This window comes from Myotis lucifugus, unplaced genomic scaffold (genome assembly GCF_000147115.1).
Source record: "Myotis lucifugus unplaced genomic scaffold, Myoluc2.0 scaffold_48, whole genome shotgun sequence".
Classification (NCBI taxonomy): Eukaryota; Metazoa; Chordata; class Mammalia; order Chiroptera; family Vespertilionidae; genus Myotis; species Myotis lucifugus.
This window is the reverse complement of record NW_005871096.1, coordinates 1,602,422-1,614,833: the sequence shown is the minus strand read 5'-3', so window position 1 is coordinate 1,614,833 and position 12,412 is coordinate 1,602,422.

Sequence of the window (12,412 nt, the reverse complement as noted above, 5' to 3'; positions counted from 1 at the left end):
TTTAAAAAAAAAAAAGTTAAAGAAGGGAAATAGTAGTAGATAAAAACCTGTGCTACAAAAAGGAATGAAGAACATAGAAAATAGTAATTATGTGAGTAGAAACTATTTTTTATTTCAATTTTTTAAGCATTCAAAAACAAAAGTTTACCTTGAACATATTTGATATATAAAGAAGTAAAATCCATGACAACAATAATACAAAGGCCAGGTAGAGGGAAGTGAAAGTAAATATTTACTATATGTGAAGTTGTATAATATCACATGAATATGGTTATTATATATTAAAGGTGTATTCTAGAAATTATAAGATGATAGTAAACAGAAGAAAAAAACAGCAGTTTTGTCTAATAAGCTAAGAAGATATATTAAATTTTAAAAGTTGGATGATACAAAAGAAGGCAGGAAAAAGAAGAAAAAATAGACAAATTTAAAAAAATGATTAGATTTAAATCTTACCATATCAATAATCACCTTAAATGTTCAGTTGATTATCATTATTTTTGGATTCTGTATTTTCAAATTTGCCTACTCCCTAACGTTTATTTGTAACCTCCAAATCAATATTTGCTGTATTTTCCTGGTAATTCATGGATTTGCACAAAGCGGCGAAAAATTCAAGTGCCGGACTTGCAAGTTCTCAGATGGAGTTAAATAATGCCACACTCTTTCTTCTTGTTTTAGCTCTCATTATATAAACAAATTTTCTTTTTGTGGTCTATTTTGTGCCACATTTTTTCTTTTTTGTGCTTTTTGTTAGTCATTTAACTATTTAACACCCCCAAGCATAATGTTTCTAAGCACAAGAAGGCTGTGAGCTTGTCAGGTTAGCTTAATTCAGGCATGACCTATATTACTGATGGCCACGAGTTCAATGTAAATCAAGAATATACATTGTGCAGCCATCATGGCTGAGTGGTTGAGTATCGACCTATGAACCAGGAGGTCACAGTTTGATTCCCGTCAGGGCACATGCCCCGGTGGTAGATCCTTAATTCGAGTGCATGCTGGAGGCGGCTTATCAATGATTCTCTCTCATCATTGATGTTTTTATCTCTCTCTCATCTTTCTTCTCTGAAATCAATAAAATATATATATATTTTTAAAATAATGTACATTAATTAAAGTATCTTTAAAAGAAACACATAAAACAAGTTTATAAATTGATTAGCAGACAAAGCAGTTATGGCTAGAAGCTCTAGGATTCTAACTGTATTTTTCCAAGGAAAAATGCTTACATATTCACTAATTCAGTGATTGTGGGAACTTCATAATGTAACTATTGCATATATCAAGAATCAACTGTAAAAGTTCTTAATAACCCAGTCAAATGACAGAGATTGTCAAGATTGGATAAAATAGCAAAACCAAGCTAACTTGCCTACAATAAACTTTTTTTTTTTAATCTTAACCTGAGGACATGCTTAGAAAGAGAGAGAGAGAGAGAAACATTGATGACAGAGAGAAACATCAATGAGAGAGGAACATCGACTGATTGCCTTCTGTATATGCCCTGATGGGGGATCAAACCTGCAACCCAGTTATGTGCCATGACTGGGAATCAAACCAGCAACATTTTGGGTGACACTCAACCAACTGAGCCACAAGAAACTGGCTAGGCAAGAAACAAACTTTAAACAGTATAATGACACAGACCCACGCATATACAGTCTATTAATCTACAGCAAAGGAGGCCAGAAGTCACATATTTAAGTGTGTGCATTTTATCTTATGTCAAGTACACTATAATAAAATGATTTCTGAAATTAGTATAAAGTAATTACAATAATTGCATTTTAAACTTATTTACAGTTTATTATATTATAGAACTCTATGTAACAACCCCATGAAGCAGAAAAATTGCAAATCCCATTTTCTGGGTGATAACATTGAGACACAGAGAAGTTAACTAAACTTTCCCAAAGTCACACTTCAAGTAGCCCAGCTGACATTTGATGCCAGGCTGTCTGGTTCCACATGGTTCATGTACTTGTCCGCTCTGCTGCACTGAACTTGGGAAGGGCTGCGTTGCTGAGCAGCCACGAGGTCACACGCCTAAAATCAATAAGGTCCTGATTACTATGCACTTGTTTTCTGAGTTCAGCAAGCCTGCACCGCCGTGATCCTTGTGTTGGCTCGAAGCTTCCACCATTTTCTCTGAAGAACCATTTTGTTTATCCAATGCAGGAGGGTATCATTTTTCTTTTTTATGGAGTCAATTCAGTACTACATTCAGAGTTGTTCTTTTCTAATTGGTACACAACAATTAGATTAGTAGTATATGACACTCAGGACAATCATGAAAACCATGGCAGCTGCAGACACTGAAAGCGCCAGTATTATTTGATTATAATAATGTAGTCATCCAGAGGATCTATTCTAGAGCATGTTTGTGCTAGGATTTTATTATCATCGAACTGAAAACAATATTTAAAATTTGGATAGATAACTTGAGAGCTTGCAGAAATATTTCTACCATCATCCTGACATCAATGAAACTCAGAGAAACATTGAATTAGAATAAGGGAAGAGCTAAATAAGTTTCTTTGTTTTTTGTCAGTCCCTCACTCTGTAACTTGGCAGCCAAGTATGGTTTTCCACCATTCCAGTCAAATAAGCCCATATAAGCCATCTACCTTTAGAACCAGGGATAATTTAGTTTCAGCTGAGGCTCAGTTTCTTCATCTATTAAATTTAAATGATAAGGTCTTGTTTCATAGATGTTTCTTTTTAAAATAAAATATATATATGAAAATGTTTTCATATATTTTTAAGAGTTAAAAGGAATTTCCTTCTTAAACTGACCCCACTTTCTGTAACACTCCAGTTTGCTGTACTCTATGTATAGCCACCTGCACAATTTTTCTAGCTGTGTAATCTGCGGCAAATCACTCAACCTCTTCCTACCTTGGATTCCTCATGTGTGAAATGGATATAATAATAGGCCTGTCTCACAAGAGGATTCAAGGAGTCAAATCTTGATAGGACAGCACCTGGCCATGTAAATTCTCAGGCAGTGTTAGCTTCTAGGAGGGCAGGCTATTTTTCAAGGACCATTCCTTACGGATGTACTTTTTTCCCCTCCTCTTTGACAATCTATATCTTATTTTTCCTTTCCAAATTTAAGAATATTTTCTGTAATCAAATCCAATACATTATTCTAATTCTTTAGCCACAAAAATGAATCAAAATTTACACAATGAAAGAGGAATGTGGAATTTAATGTTTATCAAATCTAAAATTTAAAAATAATGTATAGAATATTGAAAGATTGCTTTTAGGATAAATAAAAAAATACTCATGCCATGTCATGTTAAGTAAACTATAGACAACCCAAGCAGTAATATAGCTAGTAAGTGGAGCATGTTTAAACCCCAAAATCTGACTTCAGAACATTTGCTACTAACCACTATGATAGAAATGTTGTCAGAATAATATGATTACAGTTGAAGGACTTAGTATCCAGAAATCTTGTCCAGTGTCCTATTTTAATATTCCAAGAGTTCCTGGAAGATTAGTGAGTATCATCTGCAGTAGAGAAATCAAGTGAGATGTCTCCCAAGTACTCAGAGAAAAATAATAATACTATCATGCAAAAAAATCTTCTGATAAATTTAACACAATGCTACCTGAGATTGAATGCCCATAGGAGCTATTTTAAGACTATTGCCTTATGGCTTGTGATCACTGCCCAAGCAAAAGATAAGATCTATAGCTGTGTTCTAAAAACCTAACAATTAACCAAGTTTCTGACCAACAATTCCACATTATCAATTTTATGTATTTTTAAAACTCTTAATGGAGGTACTGAAATTCTGATGATGTATTTAAGTCCAGTTTGCAATTAGCTTTGAAATATCCTCTTTGCTTACCATAAATTTGATATTGTAATTCTCTCCTCACTGGTACATATTATATGAGATCCATAAAAGTGGCACACATAGTAAAAAATATTTATTTATGTAGACTAATTATTATTTATGTAGCCAGACATAATCCTAAGAACTTTTCATATTTTAACTCATTTAATCATAAGAACAACCTTATTTAATAAGTATTGTTATTATCACCATCTTATACATAATAAAACTGTGGCATTGAGAGTCTTAAGCATCTTCATGGTCACAGACTAGTAGAAATGCTAGAGACTGGATCCAAGCAAGATAGTCTGGCCAAAAGCCCATGTTTATAGCCATTATGTCATACTATCAGGTAGTATGACATAATGGCTATAAACATGGGTTATTCTAGAACACTATTAGAGCCACAGTGTTATGTCCACTCTTGGGCAACTCACCCCTAGATAATAACTCATTCACTAAGCAATTATTGAGTACCAGTTTTTCTAGGCTCCTTTCAAAGTTTGGGAATACAATGATAAATAAGGCAGAAGAACTTTTAAAGAGAGGAGTGAATGATAAATTACAATAGGTGGGTTAAATGGCAATGTGGAGAGTATAGAAAGGGCTACAAGAGCATAAATGTGACTATAGTTGGTCTAGAAGCCCTCACTTGGGGGAGGAAAGAAAGGGGAGAATATCTGAGGAGGAGAAAATGGAGTGAACCCCTAAAAAGAGTCAACAACAAATTTAAAAAAAAACTGACCCCATTATATTTAGACTTACATCAAGGAAAAAATGGTGAATTCATAATGCGTCAAGAATATGAATCATTTTATCAATCAGGATCCCTGCCACACACATAGAAGTGATAATTAGGGCACTTTAATGAAGAAGACTATATGAGAATTGTGGGGCAGGGTCATTGGCACCAACTAGAGAAGGCGAAGCATTAGGAATTCCAACAGTCAGAAGCTGTTGTCATCTCTAATCTGGAGAGACAGATGTTGCTATCACAGGAAGCCAGTAAGAGCTGCAATGGTGGGAGAGGGTCTTCCCCTGTAGGGGATGTGGCTCTACAGGAACACAACTACTACCAAACCACAGCCCAGCACATGGATGGGGAAAATACACACTCTGACCTCATTCTTCTCCCATCTACCAATCTCCTGCTGATGCCTCCACTGGCTGAACAGAGGAAAAGGGAGTGTAGGAGATACAGTCCACAGGAGCCAGAACTCTGTCACCCAGAGCAGGGTGGGGAAGTGTAACCATGTAGAAATTTCTTTAATGGGACCTTTTCTTCTTTCTTTCCTTTTGATTCAAACTGGGCTCATCCAGCACCCTGACTCACCTGCCTCCTTCTCCCTTGCACATCCACTCATTTAAGCATTAAGCCCTCAGGACAATGAGGTTTTGATCAGCATCAAATAATCTTAGGGACAAAGCCTCAAGTCTGTTGACCATAGATAGAGTTTCGTCAAATGAGAGATAACATCTAGGCCTCAGCTATATTCCAGCTTCAGCTGAATCAGTGAAAGCAGACATGGCTGACATCAGGACCAGATGCGCTGATCAATTACCCCTACCATAGCACCAACCAATCAACAGAGACCACCATCCTGACCATAGCCCTAACTCCCTTAGTCACCATGGTTAATGATTCTCCCCCCCGCCCCCCGCCCCATGTAACCCATGCCCTGGAAGCCATTGGGAGCCAGGTCTTTGAGTTTTAGCTAACCTATCTCCAGGCGTGGGCCACTACCTAAATATAAACCCTTACTTTCTTTGCTGCAAACTCCTGTTCATGCCTTATTGGGTTTTGATATGTGCAGGTAATGCGACCCCTTTAGTCCAGTAACAAAGGATTGGGTACTGATCTGAAGGACGAATGGAGAATAACCCCTAATCATTGCTCAGGAGACAGTACTTGGTACTTCACCTCCAAGGAAAATAGAAAACAGGTAGCAAGAGAAACCTATATTTGGTAAAATGAAGACTCTTCTAGGAGAGCAACATAATTACTAAAATCCGCTCCATCAGCATGGAAATTGCAGGGGTTTTTTATAAAGATTATTAAATACTAGAGGCCCAGTGCATGAAATTCGTGCACGGGGGGAGGGGTGCTCCTCAGCCCAGCCTGCACCCTCCCCAATCTGTCACGTGAGAGGGATGTCTGACTGCCCGTTTAGGCACGATCCCACCAGAATTCTGGCTCCCAACCGCTTGCCTGCCTGCCAGCTTTATCAGCCCCTAACCACTCCCCTGCCAGCCTGATTGACACCTAACTGCACTCATGCAGGCCCGATTGCCCCTAACAGCCCTCCCTTGTCATCCCGGTCACCCCCAACTGCCTCCCCTGCAGGCCTGGTTGCCCCTAACAGCCCTTTCCTGCAGGCCTGGTCCCCCCCAACTGCCCTCCCCTGCAGGCCTGGGTTCCCCCAACTGCCCTCTCCTGCTGGCCCAGTCACCCCTAACTTCCCTCCCTTGCCATCCTGGTCATCCCCAATTGCCCTCCCCTGTAGGCCTGGTCACCCCCAACTGCCCTCTCCTGCAGGTCTGGGTCCCCCCCAACTGCCCTCCTCTGCCAGCTCAGTCACCCCTAACTGCCCTCCCTTGCTGGCCTGATTGCCCACAACTGCCCTCCCCTGCTGGCCATCTTGTGGTGGCCATCTTGTGTGTTGGAGCGATGGTCAATTTGCATATTACTCTTTTATTATATAGGATGTGTGATGATTGTGGTGGGGGGCAGGAGGGCAGGGGGGAGGGAGGTGGAAGAGGGCATAGGGGGATAAATGGTGATGAGGAAAAATAAAATAAATTTTTAAATTTTTAAAAAGATTGTTAAATACAAAATTCACATCACTTTAACCAGGATCAATTCTCTCTCTTCTAGCACTTTACTGACTTTTAAATGTTTTAATTAAGGTGACCTATTTCCATCTACTGACAACGGTTTTCATCCATTTTGACCAACAAAGGTTATTAATTCTACTTCAAAGCATCCTTTCATCTATTTCTTTCTCTCTTTCCCCACTGCTACTGGTTAGTGCAAGCTTTTATTAACCAAGGCAACTCTTGGCCAGACAATAGTGAACTCCAAGTCCCTGAAAGAATAGGCTGCTGCCTGCCCAGAGTCCCTAAATATGATATAAAAAATATTCATATTGTGGCACCAGCAACTGCACAGAGAAAGATCCTTTACTGATTATGTTTTCCAGTTTGCAAGTGATTTGTGTCATTTTAACTGTGCAAAACTAGCATTTAATTACCATCTATTCCTTTTGGCTTCTTTTAGGGAGCCTCATTAATTAAAGTGAGAATTTAGATGAATTTGATTCTGCTGAAAAAGGAAAACTGGTTTTGATATTATGTAAAAATTGAGCATTCGGACAATTCTCCTAATAGGTGTTCATATTGTCTCCGGTCATATTTAGTTTTTGAGTGTTTAGTTCTGCTGTCCCTTACTGAACTTTCTTTTATATGGCTCTCAACAATGATTTAAATTGTGCAATATTTCTTATTTGTTAAGCTAACTTATTCAGTGAGCATGGGATAATGAAGCCAATTGTCAAAGTTGTCCCTGGGAGTAAAAAGAGGTGGACAAGTAGCAAGTATAATGTCTCTCTTTCTCTTCCCATTATACCGCAAAAAAAAGTATTTTTTTTCTGTAATGTATTAATGGAACAAAAAAAGTGGAGAATGAACAATGAGAAAAAGAGAGTGGTAACTAGAAAGCTCAAATATATATATATAGATAGATAGATAGATAGATAGATAGATAGATATAGATATAGATATATATAGATATCTATATATCTATATATATATATATATTTATACATATATGTATTATTAGTACATATTAATAATATGTACTGGTTCTTCAGGTTTATATTAGGTCACTTGGGAAACTGATGTCACAGGGAACACATCTATCTTCTCTCCACCAGATTGAAAACAGTCGAAAGAAGATTAATATTTTAATTGTGCACTTTTAACTTACAAAATTCAAATTCCAGTGTCCATAAATCAAGTTTTATTGGAACACAGCCATGCTCATTCATTGAAGTACTACTGATGCTGCTTTGTCATCATAAAGGCAGATTTCAGTAGTTGTGGTCAAGAGCATATGGCCTAGAAAACCTAAAATATTTACCATATGGTCTTTTACAGAAAAAGATCTTGATCTCTACTATAAAGAATTAATTTTAAAATGGTCTCTTTTCTTGAAGGTTAGAAAAAATGGGTCAGAGGATTGCCATGTTGTTTAAACTCTAGACTTTCCTTGGCCTATTTTTTTTTACTTGTTTTCTTCCCAGGTAACGGATGGCCAGCATCTCACATTTCACATGACCTGTTGCTTCCACTTTTGAAAAAATCTGGAAGTTGAAATCCATAAGCAAGATCCATGTCCACCCTCTTGTTGTTGGACGGTACCGATACAAAGGGGAGAGTCTGAAAAAGTCAGGCTGAATTTTGGCTCTATGTGTGGGCAGGGAGAAGTGTCAGGCCAAAGCCTTCACCCGTTTCTTTAGGACCTAGAGTTTCAAGCTGGAATTCTCCACAAACAACCCCAAGGGACCATGTCTTAAGAAATGGTTGCTGTCCTTATATGAAAATATTTTTATTGCCATCCTGAAACTATGCAATAATATTTTATTTATATATTTTCTTTGGAAGCAGGTTTAAACTGAACTCCAACCACTGCCTGAGTCTGCAATATGGCCTCTTAATAGCTCTTTTCCTTAATACATAGGCCTAGATAGTCTTTTATAGGCCCAGGAAATTAACTGTCAGGTCTTGACATGGAGACAGGAGCTGAATCTGAATAGAGAAGAGCACCATTAGAGAAACCTTCAGAGACGACATAAGGTTATCCAAAGGACAACAGGTACTTTCATTTTCAGTTCCTGACATGTTATTGGGCTGCCTGCAAAGAAACACCACAAATCATTGACACTCCTGAGCTGGGCAGAATTTCTGCCTTGTTATGATGCTTTCATTTTATATCCTAGAAACACATGAAGTGATGTGAATTTTCATTTGGGAATTTAAGTGTTCTTCAGTGTTTTGCCCTAAGTACATGAAGGAGCCAGAGGCACCTACAGCATTGAAAGGAAAATCCGAAGAAACAGAATAAAGAACACGCAGGGTTTTTCTGTGGATTTCTTACTCCAGAACTCCCCCTCTCTGGCTCCTATAGCACTTAGGAAAGAGGTAACCTCAGAGGCTTTGCAGTCGGAAACAGAGGATTTAAGAGTGCAGGATCTGATTGAGGATCTAGTATGCTTATTCTAAAGCTCAATGAAAATTATTGTTTGATTATCCAAATCTGTGCCCACTACCAATCAGAGACTAAAATGCTGTCTTTAAAAGGGCAGCAATCTTATTCAGACAAAGCACATACTGAAGAAACATGAGGGAAATCTACTCGGAATGGTTGGCATTTGTCTTCCAGACATTACTAGGAAGCTTTCCAGTGTATTTACCTTCAAAAAGACAAAGACAAAACTCCTGAAAGCAAATGGGTCCTTGTAATGCATTGGGATTTATTACCTAAACTCCAGTAAGTAGCGAATATAAATACTCTGCCATAAATTCATGAAAAGATAATGTTGTGTCAAATAGAAGTTATTATAATTGTAATCATGCACCATTAGCAAGACATTCACTATGTGTTAGTCATATATTGGCTCTAGATAAAAGTTAACATCCACATAACATTGTGCTATACAGCAATTATGAAAATAAACATCTAATTGACTATTAGATGGATTCACAATTGTAATCAAGTAATTCTATGAACAATTCACAAAGGATATTAACCTGCGTGGCCTATCAAATTGTGTATAGTTTCCCCTAAAAATATCAAGCAAAAATGAAGATATTTAGACTTTGTGAAATAAAAGATGTAGCATTATTTTAGAATTTACTACTAGAGTGGATATTATGAAAAAATTATTTAGTATTAATTCTATATAACAACTACAATTATACTGAGAAATGCTTTGATATTAGTCTGCTCAAGCTATCATAAAAAATACCTTGGAGACTGGGTGATTTAAATAGAAATTTCTTTTCTTATAGTCTGGAGGTTAAAAGTCCAAGATCAGGGTGTCAGTAGGAGTAATTTCTGGTGAGGCTTCTCTTTCCTTCTTACCATGTCTCCATATGGCCTTGCCTTTGTGTGTTTGTGCAGAAAGAGAGAGGGAGAGGGAGCTCATCTTCTTATAAGGTCACCAATCTTATCAGATTAGGGCTCCACTCTTATGATTTCATTTAACTTTAATTACCTTGTCAAAGGTCCTGTTTCTAAATATAGTCACATTGAGGCTTAGGGCTTCAACACGTGAATTTTGAGGGAACATAATTCAGTCCATAACAAAATATACAAACAGAAAGCACACTTCCCTTTTCACTCATTAAAAAAATATATATTACGGAAAAATAAAGTACATTTTGAGTTTAGATCTCCCCGGTATACACTCTGTTAATAAGCTAGCAAAGAACTAAAGACAGTATATTGATTTAGGTTGTCCTTTTGGGGCACTGGGGAAATAATGATAACCTAAAATGATACCATTTAGGTGTAAGACAATTCACCAAGACCTTCCTAATGAAGAACAAGTTACTGTGCCCATCTGAACACATGTTACAGTCTATGTACAGAATCAATTTCTGTGATAATCTTGTTTTAAAAATATGTCATAGTAAATGGAATTAAACACCTTGGTTCTCATTCATTGAGACACCCAACAAGCTTCTTTAATCTTTGATATTCTTAATATTTTTAATTTAAAAAGACCCTCCTCCAAAGTTCAATAAGAATAAATACAAGACCTAAATAAAGATCTTGTGAAGAACTTCTTTTTCCCTAATTCCAAGTAATGTTTGTTATTGCTATTGTTTTTGTTTGTTTTTTAATGACCTAAAAGATAAAGAAAGAAATGGTTTGGGTAATTCATGGTAGGATGACGTTTACCTACTTTCATATTTTGGATTTGGAAAAGAGTCTTTGGTCCATATAGAGAAAGACCAAGCTGAGCTTGCGTCCCTAGGATGTGTCAGGCAGCAAAATGCAATGTGCATTCTTAAACAATATAGTCTCAGCAGTCACCAATCATCAAGTGGCAACTGTGTGACAGTGTAACAGTGGACTTTTGATGAGACTTATCTCATTGAATCTTTTAACTCTATGCAGAGTTATCAAAATTTTTCCCTTTTTTGCCAAATGAGGGAGTTGAAGCTCGGTAAGGTTAATGAGCCTAACCAAGGTGACATAGTAAGTGTCAAGGTTAGAATTCACACCCAGCATTGCTTTCTATGTCCATGTATGTTCTCTTCATGCTATAATTCCCACCCTTATGCCTTGAGAAAAAGAAAGTGTGCTTTATAATCTCAGTGTATAGAATACTGTATATTTCTAAATAGTATAACAATAGTAGGTCAGTTATTAGTCACTCCAAATGGTATGAAGTAAACAGATATCCTGTCTATGACCCACTCATTCTTTCTCTGTAAGATACAGGAGCCAAATTATAATCAGGTTTTTGGTGAGCACTGAATCAGATTAATTAGCTCTGTAATTACTAGCATGTGACCTTGGAGAATAAACACTTTTTGTCTCAGTTTACACATATGAAAAACAGTGACAATGATAATACCTACTTCTAGAGTCATTGTGAAAGCTAAATGAGTTAATGCATGTAAAATGCTTACAATCATTTCCTCCACAAGTAGCTGCACAATAATAAAATAATATCATTTAGACATTTAATGACATGATTTATAACAGTCATATATGCAACACACAGCATAGTTATATAGCAGCCAAGAGACTGGAGCTAGCAGATTTATTTATTCATTCATTTAGTCATTCTTCAATATGTATGGAACACCTAACATAAGTCATTCACTATATTTAGTGTTAATGATGTAACAGTCAACCGATCAAACTGATGTCTTCCCCGAACAGAACTTACATTCTAATAGGAACTTTATCAAATAATTACAAGAAGATGTGATGGTGGTTATAGGGGTGGGGTAGGGGGAGAAAATTTCTTCCTACTCCTGATATTTCCTTCCATGATTCTAACTAAAATTTTAAATAGAACCTAGAGCACTGTCATCATGAAAAAATAATGGATTGTAGTGTGGATGCCAGCATTATATCCTTGGCACTTTATTTGCCTGAAAGCATTACAGTGAATGAGAGGCTCTACCCATTCCAAATATCCCCCTATATTTTGAAACCTTTCTGAGACATATGTACTTTTTAAATATATTTTTATTGATTTCAGAGAGGAAGGGAGAGAGAGAGATATAGAAACACCAATGATGAGAGAGAATCATTGATTGGCTGTCTCCTGCATCCTCCACACTGGGGATGGAGCCAGCAACTGGGCATGTGCCCTGACCAGGAATTGAACCGTGACCTCCTGGATCATAGGTCGGTGCTCAACCACTGAGCCATGCCGGCCAGGCAAGACATATGTGCTTTTTAGGGAGGTATGCTGAGAATGAGAGGTAGAAGAATAAGTCTTTGTTTTTACCAGCACAATGAGTCTAGATTG